Raw genomic sequence first — 15,625 nt, 5'->3', positions numbered from 1 at the left:
CCACTTCAAACGTTTTCAAAAAAAAAATTCAAATTATTATTTTTCTTATAATAAATGATGTAGTACCTTTTTCTTCATAAACATATGTACATACATACATACATACATATATACACACACACATACATTAATTTTTTTGACTAGACTAGAAAATAGACAAATCCACACTTTTATTCATCATTTTTATTTCAAAATCGAACTTGCTTTGTAATTAAAAGATAAAAGATTTAATACGAATAAAATAACTACACGTGTGTGCATACAACATACCATCTGAACCAACCCTATCAAGGAGCTAAACTCCTATACCTCAACCACCCTTCCACTTTCAGTACTTGTACACTCACAAACTCGCTCATGCCAAAACATCAGTGTTACCAATATAATGATAAATAAAATAACATTTTTAATACGATGTCTCTTATTGAAATTCATAACCTCAATTACATTAAAATAATACAAATTTTAAACATTCATCATACATCATGAGATATAACATGTAAATACAACTTGGATATTAACCAACATGTTGCTAACTCATAAATCAATTATATAATGAATATCATAATGACAAGTTAATTAAATTTCTCATCTAATAACATCGAAATAAAAGTCTAATTAGAGTCTATAAATTATTTGACCCAAATCAAATAATTCAAAGTCAAACATATTTTAAGAGTAGAACACATAACATATCCCAATAAATAAAATGTCAAAAAGTGACTACTTTTTTGCGAGCCAATAATATTGGGGGCACAAGAGGCAAATAGGTCACTCTGTACTTCTCAATGACCCCAAGAATTTCCTCCACCTCAAACTTAGATAGAACAAGAATAGTGGATCTATGTGGTGAGAAGCCCACATGCAAAAGTTACAACGCCATAGATGTGAAACATGGGGACATTGCAAAAAAAGAAATTGTCGAAAGTGGTAGACAATTTAAACCTGTTAGTCAAAACAAAGACCATGGAAATGAGGTTTTTGTGGGTGTAGATGAGGCCTTTCCTGAGGCTAGTGGTGCAAGAGGAGTAAAGCAAGGTGGTAGTGTCATCTTGCTTTATTCTCACAATTGGGGCTTTTGTAGGATCTATTGCCATTAGCTCCCCCAAATAAATTGTGCCAAAGGAGCCACCATTGTTGGTTGTTTCCAAACTCAAGCCTAGCATCAACCAATTTTTTTTCCAGATGTGGTGCAACAAAGGCCATGACAATAGATGATTCTCTAATTAATTTGTTAATCTCTACAGTCATGTTAAGTGGATTGGTGGTGGTAACAATTGAATCCATAGAGATGATTTCCATGGAGATGATGGGGAAGTAGACTAAATTGGGTGAGAGGATGAGAATTACATCACCTTTCTTGATTCTAATTTCGGCTAAACCTGTTGCTAAGGATCTGACACTTTGTCATAGCTGGGGGAAGGTGATTTGGTATCGTATTGTAGAGTCAATGTAGGAAATCTTACCAGAATGGGTTTGATGTGAGACAAAAGATGGGAGGCTCAAGTACTCAGGTTGGGGAATATGGAGGGGTTTTCACTTACTGTAGTAAATAGAATTGGAGTTTCAGTCTCCACTGCTAGGATCGACTGGCAAATCTGCCACGGTACCATGTTTACTTCTTAAAAGTATACAACTCTCTCAATCCTTCAACAGTTTTTTTCACTCAATAGAAATTGCAAGAAAGAAAAATTAGAGGAAATTTGGTGTTTATATTTGTTTGTATGGATCCATCAATGCAATTTAGGTGTGGATTTCTTTGAACATTTAAGATCGTGATGCATGTGCTCTAGGGGAGAGGACCCAGTACTTGAGCACCCTCCCTAATTTTGTGCTTATCAAAATTCTATATGAAAATTTCAAATCCTACTTGGCAAGTTGCCTACTGATTTCTAAGGTTTTAGGTCCACATCACCCAAGGTTTTAGGTACACATCACCCATTATGATGCAACATCAATATTTGTTTGCCAAGTTGTCCAAAACAACACAAATAAAAAGTGAGACCAATGGTCATGCATAAAGGGAAACCATACTTGAAAAATTGATGTGACATCACATCATTAGTTAATTTTTATAACTCAGGTTACATTTTATTCAATTTTGAGTAGTTAGCATTGTACTAGCAACTTTAAAGTCACAAGTATTGGTACAATTTTGTAAAAAAAAATTGGGCATTAAGTCAATAAGTATAGGTATCAAGTCAACAACTCCTATTATAACTATTGGAATGCATTCAAGTGTTGGGGGATCTCCCCTATAGTGGGACACATATATAACTCATGGTTGGTGAACTATAGGAATGTTCTATTATTTGAATTTGTTCTTATTTTTCTTTGATCTAGGATTTATATCCTTAAAAACATTTTAGCTACTGAGAGCACAAGCCTAACACCTCTTTGATTAAGATCTAAAGATTTTAGGCATGACAAGTATCTACATCTATTTTGTTAAATTTGTGAGGTATAATTTTAGTCTTATCTATTGCTTCTACAAGATTTGATCCTTAGTGGGTTCATTAAGAACATTTCAACTTCACCAATAGAACAAAGGTCCAATGACATATTTATTTATTTACTTATTGTTTGTTTTGAAATTATAGATAATTTGAAAGGACTGAATGAGATTTGATGGTACAAAATAAGACTTATAATGATACAAAATATAAATTTTAAAGATGATTATATATTTACATTACTCTCACTCTCAACAAGGTTATTGTAGATGAAGGCTAACAATATTTGTATAAAAATATCATATTTAATCTAAAATTATGTAAGTGGTCTCCAATAATGAGTTGATATGACAAAAAACCTATAAAGAAATCAATAGTTGGAGTTGATTCATTTCCATATTAATATATTGATGGAGGTTCATTTATTCCTCATTCTTTGCACACATTAGCAAGATTAATGGTGGTTAGCTCAATGCAAATGGGGGAAATTATGGAATGTTTTCAACAAAAAGTCAAACAAATGGTGAATCTTGATGAGAGCCAATTATAACCTATTTAATTCCATATTTTAATCCATCTCATGCACTTTCCTACTAACTTTTTTATTCCATTTCCATTCCATCTCATCTCATTATTACCATTTTTATGTTGCATATGATTTAATATAAATAAGTAGTATTTAATATTGTTTTGGGATTGAAATATGGAAAATTCATTATTGGTTGTTTTTGACTAATCTTTATTATTTCAGCATATTGGTTGTGGAACATATCTTCTTGTCATCTATTTCACATGTTCTTCCTGTCACCCGCTATGCATCTTCATGTAGCTATTTCACCAATACAAAGTTCCATCTAGTTTGAAATGTATTGCCTATTATTGCTTATTGGCATAAAGATATATTTTCTATAGATATCATTCACTCTATAGGATCACATGGAGAGGACATTGAAGATTGGTGGAGAATGTATTTTCTAGTTGCTTGTTTTTATTTCTATTATGAACTACAATACTTGTTGCATATTCTCTTCAAAGTTTGGAATGATATCAACCACTACGTAGGATATGCACATGATCTATATCACACATGTATGGATGCTAATAAAACCTGTGCTACATGTATCTAAGTTGTTATGCTACTAAGGAGATGAAATGGAAGCATTTCCAAACCATTTTAAAATGTTGGCTCAAAATAATGGTTCAAGACAAATACAATTTGTTGGAAACCTGTGATGCAACTAGAAAATAAACATTACCCTCTCCACCACAAATTTTACACATCAAGAGGACATCAAGTGGAGTAATATTTGAGAGGGCAGAAATTAACATCCAAACATAGATCATTCACTATTGTTATTAATAATGCAACTGATAAATGAATAAGTTTCATTGTCTCATGTGGTCAGATTATTCTAACTCATTACAGAATCATATTAGATAAAGACAACACTGCTTGCTGGAATGATAAAAAACCATTGACTATTCTTGGCACATAGCCGATTTTTGGTATTATTTGCATGGTGATTAAATCAAGATGGATGAATTCATACATGACAGGAACCAAAATTGTCATTTCCTATTCTCTATTGCAACTTCCTACAACCTCTAAATAAGCTTGTACATTTGGTATTGTTTGGTTTTCATTATCTATATTTTGGTCCAAGTTGTTATAAGTTGCATCTATATAAGTAGTAGGAGATAGAAGTAGGGATATATACACAATTATGCAAAATGCACAACATTGTATAGATATTGTTATTATTCCAAATCATAAATTTCATATTCACATGCATGGTTAAAAAGTTGTAAAATCACTTTGTCTCTTCAGCATGAGGAAGCTGAGGAGGTGAGCCCACTTTGAAGTCACCTGGTGATTCTTTATATTATGGAGTGTGTTTAAGTCTATTTTTATTTGTATTTTTATTAGTTTAGCATTGTGTAGTATGTATTTAATAATAATGTATTAGTCTATATATTCAATATTTGTACTTGATTGTGTAATAATATCTATTTTATTTTATTTAATTAATTAATCTTTTTTTTTTGGTGAGATGTAGCCATTTTATCACAGATTAGTTTTGTTGAGTTATTTATATTCCTGAAGTTCCCATTGCCAAGAAGTGATAGTTCCCATCACTGGGATTTACTTGTTTTTTCATAGATTCAATTTCATGTGTTGAAGATGCATTCATAAACCCTCATCTCTCAACTATCATCCCTTGATAGCATACTGCTCGAATGCCTTTCGGCAGCTTACACAACAGATTGACATGTATAGACTAGTCGAATGCCATCATAAATCATAATTTTTATTTTTTTTTAATTTGCCCCAGTATTGGCCTATCATTTTGGTGTTGGTGCCAGGGAAAGGTGTTAAAGGCATGTTAGTTTAATGAGTTGAGTTAGGAACAATGCATTAGGATGGAAGCTTTTGCAACTGCTAGCCTTGCTTAAGTAATTAATCTTAATTTGCATTAGTTAAATCATATAAATGCATTTCTTTAGAGTTTTCAAGTAGGCCTTAGACATTAGGTTCATCAACTTCTTTATAAATTAAATTAAATTAATTATATATTATCATTAGTTGTTGTGAGCTATTGGTAAAGAAAAGACACTTTTGAAGAAAATGGTAAAATCAATGCATTTTCAAGGTTGTTCAAGTATATCAATTTTGGTTGAAAATCTCTTCAAACATGCAAAATTTGAACGGAACACAAGCGGAAAAATGTGCTTGGCATTGGTCAACCCCGCCTTGTACTGTGACAGGGAGCGCACCTCGGGCGCTACCCCAAGACCCCCATACCAATGAAGGTGAACGTGTTGAGGGAGGAAGTCCAACAAGGTTTATGATGTATATCAACCAAGAAATCATTGATCTTGCACTACATAAATGGGTGTTCTAAGTCTAGAGGCTAGCTAAAAGTGTGTCTAACAAGCTAAACTGTTGAACAAAAGAATATGTAACCAAAATAAACTAATAAATTATAATTCAAATTGAATTTTTAAAACAAAATAGAAAGCTACTACTTAAATGAAGATGACTTTACATACATCATCTCTATCTAATTAAATTTTTAAAAAGAATGAAGTAAGTCTAGAAGACTATTGTGAGAGTACAAGTTTGTGGATTCCATTATGATTTTCTTGAGATACAATGTAACATGGAGGTAAAATATCACCAAGACATTTTTTACACCCAAATCACATATTTATTGATCATGCTTGCATAAATTCCTACTTGTAGTGACCAACCCTTTGTAGAGGTGCAAACATGGTGACTAGATAAGTCATTTGAGATGGTGGATGTTCCTACAAAATGCTAGGCTGACACATACTACAGTTACTTCTAACTAGTGTGACCTTTGCCTAGGTAATGTATCTAGAGTAATCAAGCTGATCAACACTAACATGCTTAGTGTACCTTTTCCAAGGTTTCTATTTGTAAGTATGTTTAACACATGCAGTTAAGCTCTTCCCTCGACCTGACTTCAGTTACAAATCTTGTATGGATTTCACTTAAAGAGGTTCACATTCATATAAGATTCGGGACTTAAGTAGTCCTAATTTTACATGTCATCGTATTTGTAACAACAATTAGCTCATAATTATTTTCACACTTACATTTAGCATGCTTGTTATTAGTAATCAACATTATTAACCAAACATTTTTGGTTGTTTGATAAACCAAGTTGTTGTTCATAGCTTGTACAATGAGTTAGCTTTGAGATTAGGCTTTCTATTCATTAAATGTTTCCTTGGTTGATGAAATGTCCCTTTATCTGATTTTACATGATATTTCAAGCATCTAATAAAATTTTCAAAATCAAATAACCAATATCACAAAGATCCACCAAATTTCTCAATAAACCCCAAATCGGGTATGATAGAAATAGTGCCAAAAACTTCACAGCTTCACATATTATTAATAAATCTGAAAATGAACATTTTTACAGAAATTTCAGCAGCATAACGGCCTGAAAAATGACATTTCCAAATATGTATAGCATCTACACAACAGCTCACAAACGTAGGACAAAAACTTGGCTCATTGGGCTCCCGAAATAACACAAAAATGCTCGGAAACACCACAAAAATACTAATAAACTATCTCAGAAGTTGAACCACGTCCCAATACATATATTAAGCTCTATTTTAACATCTAAAAGTTTGAAATACAGCAGCAAACCAAACTGATATGAAATACTCAACCGAAAACACCAAACTCTTACAAAAACACACTCGAAAAACTCACAAATCTGCATTGTTCAGCACAAAGGAAAACTCTGCATGAGCATGCACATGGAATGGCTTCAAAATCATGTCCTTAGCCTTCCTAAAAACCTGAAAACTCCCATTCTTGGGTCTCCCTAGAAACCTGCAAACTTCCGTTCTTGGGTCTCCTTCTCCATAGGTTTGGCAGCCTCTAAAGAATAACAAAGAAATGAGCAAAATCAAGTTCTAGAATGAGCCCAAAATGCCTCCAAACCCCTTAAAAGAGGTCATAACCCTAACTCACATCTAAGAGGGATTAATAAAACATATTTTAATAATAATCTTCATTTATTAGTCCATTAGCTTCCAAAGATTATCCTCTTTTTCCAAAACTTCACCTTTTTGGGCTTGCCTACCTTAGAAAAGATTATTATTTTTAATTATTTGAAAAGGGGACATGAAAAGTCCTCCCCTCCCAAAAATTTCTTGTCCTCAAGCAATGGCTGAACAATAAACCAATCAATCCACCTGGATCCCAAATGTAGTCATGAACTATACTACTACCAATTAACATAGGCTCCTGCAATATCCTCTGCAATATGACCAAGAGGAATCCATAATCAAACTAACAATTATAGCTCAACCAAACTCCAAAATCACCACTACCATAATCAAAAACCCATGAGACACAAACTCTTAGAACATCAGAACCCAAGTAAAGGGCACAAATCAAACTACCAACATAGTAAATACTATCAACGTATCCCACTGGCCTATACGGAATGTATAATTCAACTCTGCAACAATGGTGAATGCTCTCGAATGAAATTGTACCAAGTATGGAGAATCCACACACTATACAACTCTTGCAGTCAACACAACTCTGCAAATCACTAGCCACTGTCTCATAACCATAACTCCCATGCACTACTGATGGTAAAAAGACATCACAAGATAAAGAGCAAGAAATGGAACCCAAACCAAGTTTGTCTGCCATCAACTCCTCAGCACAAGGATCAAATGCTAACTGATGTACATACCTTGCAATATAATGTTGATAAAAAAAACAACCTCAGTCAACAACTCACCATGAACAAGTGATACAACCCACTGTGACTGTTCACTAGCTAAGTTAGGAGATGTCATAGCCAAAGGAGTAGAATCAATAACAACACCCGCTGAAGCATCACTCCAAAACTCCTGCTCTAAGTCATGTATTATCAAGCTATCCACTGTAGGACCTATCGCCATGTTGTGCCCATCACAACTCTCATCCCGAGGCATAAAACTATCCCATAATTGATGATAAGCACTAGGAACCAAAGTACATCTCTGTATCATCATCTCATCAACATGGTCATGAGCATATCTCACAATGTAATGTCGATAGAATGAACCAATCTCAATCAGTGGCTCAGACTGCAATCCAGATGTAACTAACTGCAATTGATCACTAACCAAGTTGGAATTGACTACTACCTCTGAAGACATCGCCAAGGGAGTAGTATTACTAGCCGGAACCATGCCAACTGTCGGCTCACCAACATCACACATGGTCTTTGATACATCATCTCTAGTCTTTGTGTCATTAGTACTAGAGGTCACCACCATGTCAGGCATACCACAACAATCTATTGCAGCACCCAACTCAACTAAACCTGACTCTAGTGGGGACAAACCCGAGATGACAATGTTAGTATCAAGGATGGATGCATCCCCATCTCCACTATCTTTGACAATCTCGACCATGGACATCCTCGAATCACCAGACACCATAGCTTGTGACTGTATAGAATCTAGTAAAGACTGTAGTTGCTCTAACTCCATGGTCACCTTAGCCAAATGAAACTGTGACTCCTTGAAAGCCAATTGTGTACTCTCAAGAATCTCATAAGTCACCTCAAGCTACTGAGTAAGCTCACTCACCTCATCTTCCTTGGCCAACAATGCATCGTATGCTGTACTGCCCCACTCCATAAGATAATCTCTATCGGCTACCAACTGCATATAATCCTGTCTTAGAATTTGGATAGCCTCCCATAAAGAGTGGAACTTTGTCAAGGAAAGATAACTGCCTCCTTGCTCATCACTAGTAGGAGAACCCCATCCATAAATGGCTAACAATTGATGAGCAGCATCAAAATGCTGGCAAGCGATAGCAATGTCTCACTCACTAACTCTCAACTGATTAGACACATGATGGCACTGGCTAGACTGTCTCCTACAAACCTCCTCTGATGCACTGTCTAAAGGAGTATCCTCAAAGTTACTAGTCTCTAGAGTATTACCATCCATATCTTGTGAATCAACTCCAAAGCTCATATCAACAAACGGAGTATCAAAAATTCTAGCACTTCTATCCAACTCCTCTTTACCAAAAGAAACTGCCAAGGAAACTAAGTCCTCAAAACTACCCACTACATCCTCCTGGATGTCATCAATGCCAATATGATCCTGGGACTCATATGTACACACTGCCAAATATGAAAGACCATCAACACACTCCAGCAAGTATGGTCGACTGGATATATGAACAAAGCCCAACACCGGTGTATAAAAACTAATACCAACATCGAACAAGCTGCTAGCACAAGAAAAGACAAAACCGTGCAATCTGCTAATCAAATCCATGATAGCACCCAAATAAACACTGCTACCAAAAAGTGTTAAAGATCTCCAATCAACTGAATCCCAAATGCCAATATAACAATCTTGAGTCCATATTTGTAAACTAGAATCAGCTGGTAACTCAACCAAAATCCTCACTTGAGTAATATGACCAATACCAACTAACTCCACATACCTGTCATGATGAGATAATGAAGTCACAATACTTTCTTTGTTCACTTTCAGTTGACTGGACAAATTGTGTGAAGTACTACCAGCCTCAACCTCATGTGACGAAGCATCTAACTGTGCCTGGTACTCTTTCTCAGCAAAGTCATGAATGCTCAATGTTTGCTCATCTCTACCAGGTATCTCACCATCATGCACAACAACATCCTCATAATCATCATCTGAACCCACTACGGTGTAGTCACTACCTGTTGTAACTATACCATCTTGAATACCTGTGATATCACCCTTTAATGACCTGTATACAATTGTCTCATTTGGAGTATCAAGTTGACCATTACTATCAATCTGCGTAATATCCTTTCTCACTACCTCCTGTGGTGGAGTAGAATTTGAGACCTCTGCCTAGCTATAAGCTAGTTTTTCAAACTCCTCATGCAAGTTCTTGGTAATTGTGTCATCTGCCCTGTGAGAAAATTTGCCAAATAGAAATCCAGTCAACTTATCCACCTTAGCTGGGTTGGACAACATGTCATTCATTATACGGTGGTGCTTAACCAACTGTTCAGACATGTCATGGCTTATTTTCCTAATTTTATCTCAAATGTCTAAATAATCATCCTTTCTATTGTTCTGACTCTGGATATCAATTGTCCAAGATTGTGTCCTCTGAGACTCTGTACTATACCTGTCCATTCTGGATAAAGTAGAGTGTAACCTCAATAGGTTATAACTTCTTCAAACACCAAGAACTAACATGCAATTGATTAGAAGTAGCATGCAACCATAGATTTTGACATGCAACTGATTAGAAGCAACATGCAACCATAAATTATGACATGCAAGATCTGGCTAGTTGTCAAAACTGACATGCAAGATCTGGTAGTTGTCAAAACTGACATGCAAGATCTGGGTAGTTGTCAAAACTGACATGCAAGGTCTGGGTAGTTGTCAAAACTGACATGCAAGATTTGGGTAGTGTCAAAACTAACATACAAGACCTGGGTAGTTGTCAAAACTAACATGCAAGATCTAGGTAGTTGTCAAAACTGACATGCAAGATCTGGGTAGTTGTCAAAACTGACATGCAAACTTCTACAAACCCTCAGGCTGGCAAGATCATGGCTCTGATACCACTGAAATGTCCCTTTCTCTGATTTTACATGATATTTCAAGCCTCTAATCAGATCTTTAAAATCAAACAACCAATATCACAAAGATCCACCAAATTTCTCAATAAACCCCAAATCGGGTATGTCAGAAATAGTGCCAAAAACTTCATAGCTTCACATATTATTAATAAATCTGAAAATGAAAATTTTTACAGAAATTTCAGCAGTATAACGGCCTGCAAAATGACATTTCTAGATCTGTATAGCATCTACACAACAACTCACAAACATAGGACAAAAACTATGCTCATCGGGCTCCCGAAATAACACAAAAATGCTCGGAAACACCACAAAAACACTAATAAACTATCTTAGAAGTTGAACCATGTCCCAATACATATATTCAGATCTATTTTAGCATCTAAAAGTCTGAAATACAGCAGCAACCTAAACTGATATTAAATACTCAACCGGAAACACCAAACTCTTACAAAAACACACTCGAAAAACTCACAAATCTGCACTGTTCAGCACAAAGGAAAACTCTGCATGAGCATGCACATGGAATGGCTTCAAACTCCCATTCTTAGCCTTCCTAGAAACCTGCAAACTCCTGTTCTTGGGTCTCCCTGGAAACCTGCAAACTCCCGTTCTTAGGTCTCCTTCTCCATAGGTTTGGCAGCCTCTGAAGAATAACAAAGAAATGAGCAAAATCAAGTTCTAGAATGAGCCCAGAATGCCTCCAAACCCCTTAAAAGAGGTCATAACCCTAACTCACATCCAAGAGGGGTTAATAAAACATATTTTAATAATAATATTCATTTATTAGTCCATTAGCTTCCAAAGATTATCCCCTTTTTCCAAAACTTCACCTTTTTGGGCCTACCTGCCTTAGAAAAGATTATTATTTTTAATTATTTGAAAAGGGGACATGACAATTGACATCAAAATTGGTGCATACTATAAGTTTATGTTGACATTACTTTCAATTAAACTCTCATGAACATTTTATAGCCATAACTCTTTGTTAGAGTAAAGTGTTAATTTAATTTAATTTATTCAATTCACTTTATTCACTTCCTAAGATTTCACTTTATGCACCTTTTGCATTCATATTTAATAATTAATTAGTAATTATTAAATAGAATTTACCTTTTAGGTTACTCTTTGTACCTTTTAGGTTACACGTTTCAAGTTTCAATCTCCTTCTATAAGGATTGATATTTTGTAATTATCTTGCATCTTTTCTTTTTTTGAGAATACATTTGCATAATTTTCAGAGCAAACCCTTTCCTCCACTTGTCTTTTTCTTCTCTGCGATAGGTTTTTACATGTAGGTATTTGTCGAGCTTTGTGGATTTGTATTGCTCAAATCCTTCATAGTATCAAAGCCAAATCTATTGTAGCTTGTTTGGTATTTGGAGAAAAAGGAGAATGAGGTTTTGATAGAACAAATCTAGAGTTTTTTGAGTATTTCTTGTGCAAATACGGGGGTCACTAATTTTTGGAGTAGGTTGAGGCCAAATGGACATCATGGTTGGATCCAAAAGGCATAAAAACCCCTATTTCCATATAAAGTTCATCCATTTTGGACAATGTTGATTTGGGAAGGAAAAAAATCTGCATAGCAAGGTTGTATGGTCTCTACACACAAATCGAGAAGTTTTTTTATAAAAAAATATTTTAAACATATATAATTGTGCTATGGTTATTAAAAGCCACAAAAATTTTATCAACACCTGTAGCAATTATTCAAATCATGCAGGGTGACTACTTCAAACTGCGGTGATTTGAACAATGACACTACTCCAAAGTTGTCACTTCAACCACCAACCCCCACTACGCCTCTCGCAAGCAAATCTGCCACCAATACCTTCTTCAAGTGGCTCCATCACCCTCTAGTCACTTGGCCACCACCATTGCTCCACTTAGAGGGTGGGTGGTTATTTTTTAATTTAAAAAATATATATTTTGTATGTTCAATGGGGGGCCCTGTTGTTTATCTTGACCATATAGAGGTATATTTTTTATCCGAAAGAAGCACCAAACATCTAGTTTCAAGACAAAGATGATGAAGTAGGAATTTTTCAAAAAAAATTCTAGATTGATACTTGTTTTGGCACTTGAATTTTGTTGATGACTTCTATCTTTCAGGGGGCATAACTTCTTCGTTATAGCTCTATTTTCCATTCTAAAAAAAGCATCAAAAAGATCTTCTCAATTATTTTCCAAATGCTCTATCATTTCACTAGTATTTTATACCTAGTATTTTTGATTCATATCTAAAGATTTTTGGCTCTTCTCTCATTTACACAATCCACTTGTAAGTTGGGGTTCAGCTTATTGCATTGTAGGGGGCATTTTTATATTATTTTTTGTTATCATATCACTATATTATAAAACTTGAAAAAACCTTTCTAAAACAATGGCTAAGACCACTTCTTCTCTAGATCTTCTTACCCCTCACAATTACCACACTTGGAAGACCTCGATGACTCAACTTCTTCGGTCAAGAGGCTTGTGATCATGTTTTGATGTCATACAACCTATTTTATAGAGATCTTTTGAAGTCATGAAACATAGAAACAAAATGGATGAGGAAATCAGATTGATTGCATTGAAAGTGTCAGATAATCTACAATTTCATCTAGATAGGTGCAATACCCCTCTAGCCATGTGGACCAAGCTAGAAGGCTTGTTTGGAACTATGAATGAGTTCAGGACACTTCAGATGGAGGCAAAGCTTACCTCTCTTGTATCGAATTCCTTTTCCACTATTGATGACTTCTTGATGAAGTTTAATCAATAGAGATTCATGTTGTAGGGTTATGAAAAGATGAAGACTGATTTTGAGTGCATCTATTTGATTCTCTCTAAGCTTGAGGGAATTTTTAGATATTTGCTTCCACCTTCTATTCCACCAAAGATGCTTTGGGGAATAGATTTTCTATGCCTACTTTTGATGCCTTTTATGACCGCTTGACTAGAGAGCAGTCAAAGCTTACATAGTTTGATACTATGACTAGTTCTAAGACAAATGCATTGGTAGCTCAGACATCTATAGGAAAGCCAAAGTAGAAACTGAAGCATAAGTCAGATTCAACAGGTAGTGAGAGTTCCTCCAAGCCTTCTTCCAAATCAAATGCTCAAAAGCCCTCTCAGAAGGGTAATACTTCTAAGTCTGGTGAATCTTCCTCCGAGATTAAGAAGTACATAGGTGAACCTTGAAATTTTTGTGACAAGGAAGGACATCTAATTTCCAAGTGTTGGAAACATCTTAAGGCATTAGAGGAGGCCATGCAACATTCTAGTATTGCTTCTCTGAAGCCTCCACCTCCACCTATAGGGAAAGGACATGCTCTTTCTACACGAGCAATGTCTTATATAGCTTCTTGGATTCTTGCTTCTAGAGCTTCCCATCATATGAAACACTCACCTAGTTTGGTTCCCTCACTTTCTTAGAGTGTTACTAAAAAGATTGTAGTTGGTGATTCTTCTCAGATTTTAGTCACAAGTTTAGGAACTATCTCTTTAGAAGGTGCTTCACTATAGGATTTTCTCTTGGTTTCGACCATTTCTATGAACCTCATGTATGTCTTTTAGATTTGTCATTCAAGCTCTAGAAAGACAGTTGAGTTCTCACCACATGATGTGGTTATTTGAGACTTCCATGATCCTAATTTGGTTATTGCTAAAGGGAGTGTTGATCTTCATTCTCACTTATATCATCTTGATGGCTTTGAGAGCTTTGATTCTACAGGTGTTTCTCTCATTGCTCATGCAAACATAGTAAGAAAGCTTTGGCATGGGAATTTTGGCCATGTCAACTAAATATATCTACAACAGATGAGTATGCAGGAGCTAGTGATTGGGTTACCTCAGATCTCTTGTACTGACGGTGTGTGTCAAGGTTATGCACTTGGAAAACATCATAGAGATCCTTTTCCAACAAATAGATCCACATGTGCTAAGGCACCATTGGAGTTGATACACAATGATCTTATGTCATTTCCCACTCCATCTTTTTTAGGTGCTTGATATGTGCTCGCCTTCATAGATGACCTCTCTAGAGGCACATGGGTGTACTTTTTAAAGTACAAGTACGATACCTTTGATTCCTTTCGAATCTTTAAGAAATTTGTTGAGAAGCAGTTTGGTCTTTCTATCAGGCATATACGTACTAAAAATGGAGGGGAATATGTGAATAAGTCTTTCAGAGATTTTCTCATTGAGCATGGTTTACAACATCAATTCTTTGTTCCCTATACACCTCAATAGAATGGGGTTGCAGAGAGAAAGAACAAGACATTATGGGAGATGGCCAATTGTATGATAACTTCATTTTGGGATGAGGCTATCAATTGTGCCAACTATACTCAAAATCAGATACCTCACAAGGCATTATGACACTTGATTCCTAAGGAGGCTTGGACTCATGTCAAGCCTGGTGTTTCTACTTTCTGCATTTTTGGTAGTGAGGCTTGGGCATTTATTCTAGATGCTTAGAAAAAATCGATGGAGAAGAAGAGTCAACTACTCATTTTTTTTTGCCTATTGTGAGGATGTGAAGGCATACAAGTTGTTTGATCTTGGTTCCAAAGATGTCTTGTTTCGGCGAGATGTTCAGTTTGATAAGTGTTATGCTCTAATGGATCCTCCATCTCTAGCTTCTTCCTCACTACCCAATACTTCCTCTACTCCTCTACAGAATTACACATCCTCTGAGGAAGAAATATATATTGATCCCCATTCACCACCTTCAAGAGATGTTTTGTGAGTGCCCAAGTGGGCTCATGATACTATTGATGAAGTTGGACCTTTGATAGGTGATCCTATAGATACTCATTGCACCCGTGCTCAGACTGCTGGTCATGGCCTTTTGAGTCATGCCATTTCAGATGATCCTCAAAAAATTTCATAGGTGAAAAGACACTCAAAGTTGGATAGGGCTATGGATGAGGAGTACACTTCTTTGATGAAGAACCACATATGGGATCTTTGTCCTCTACCAAAAGGAAGAAATTTGGTTTGGTGTTGTTGGGTGTACTATAC

General features: G+C 35.6%; 1 pseudogene; it reads right to left on the bottom strand.

The window, feature by feature from the left end:
* Window positions 1–712: 712 nt before the first annotated feature.
* Window positions 713–15,625, bottom strand: part of LOC149554593 (beta-phenylalanine coenzyme A ligase-like) — a 31,312-nt pseudogene continuing 16,399 nt past the window's right edge.

This window comes from Cupressus sempervirens, chromosome 5 (genome assembly GCF_028749045.1).
Source record: "Cupressus sempervirens isolate cs-2001-9-10 chromosome 5, ASM2874904v1, whole genome shotgun sequence".
Classification (NCBI taxonomy): domain Eukaryota; kingdom Viridiplantae; phylum Streptophyta; class Pinopsida; order Cupressales; family Cupressaceae; genus Cupressus; species Cupressus sempervirens.
The sequence above is the reverse complement of the archived record's forward strand: the minus strand, read 5'-3'. Positions and strand labels throughout refer to the sequence as shown.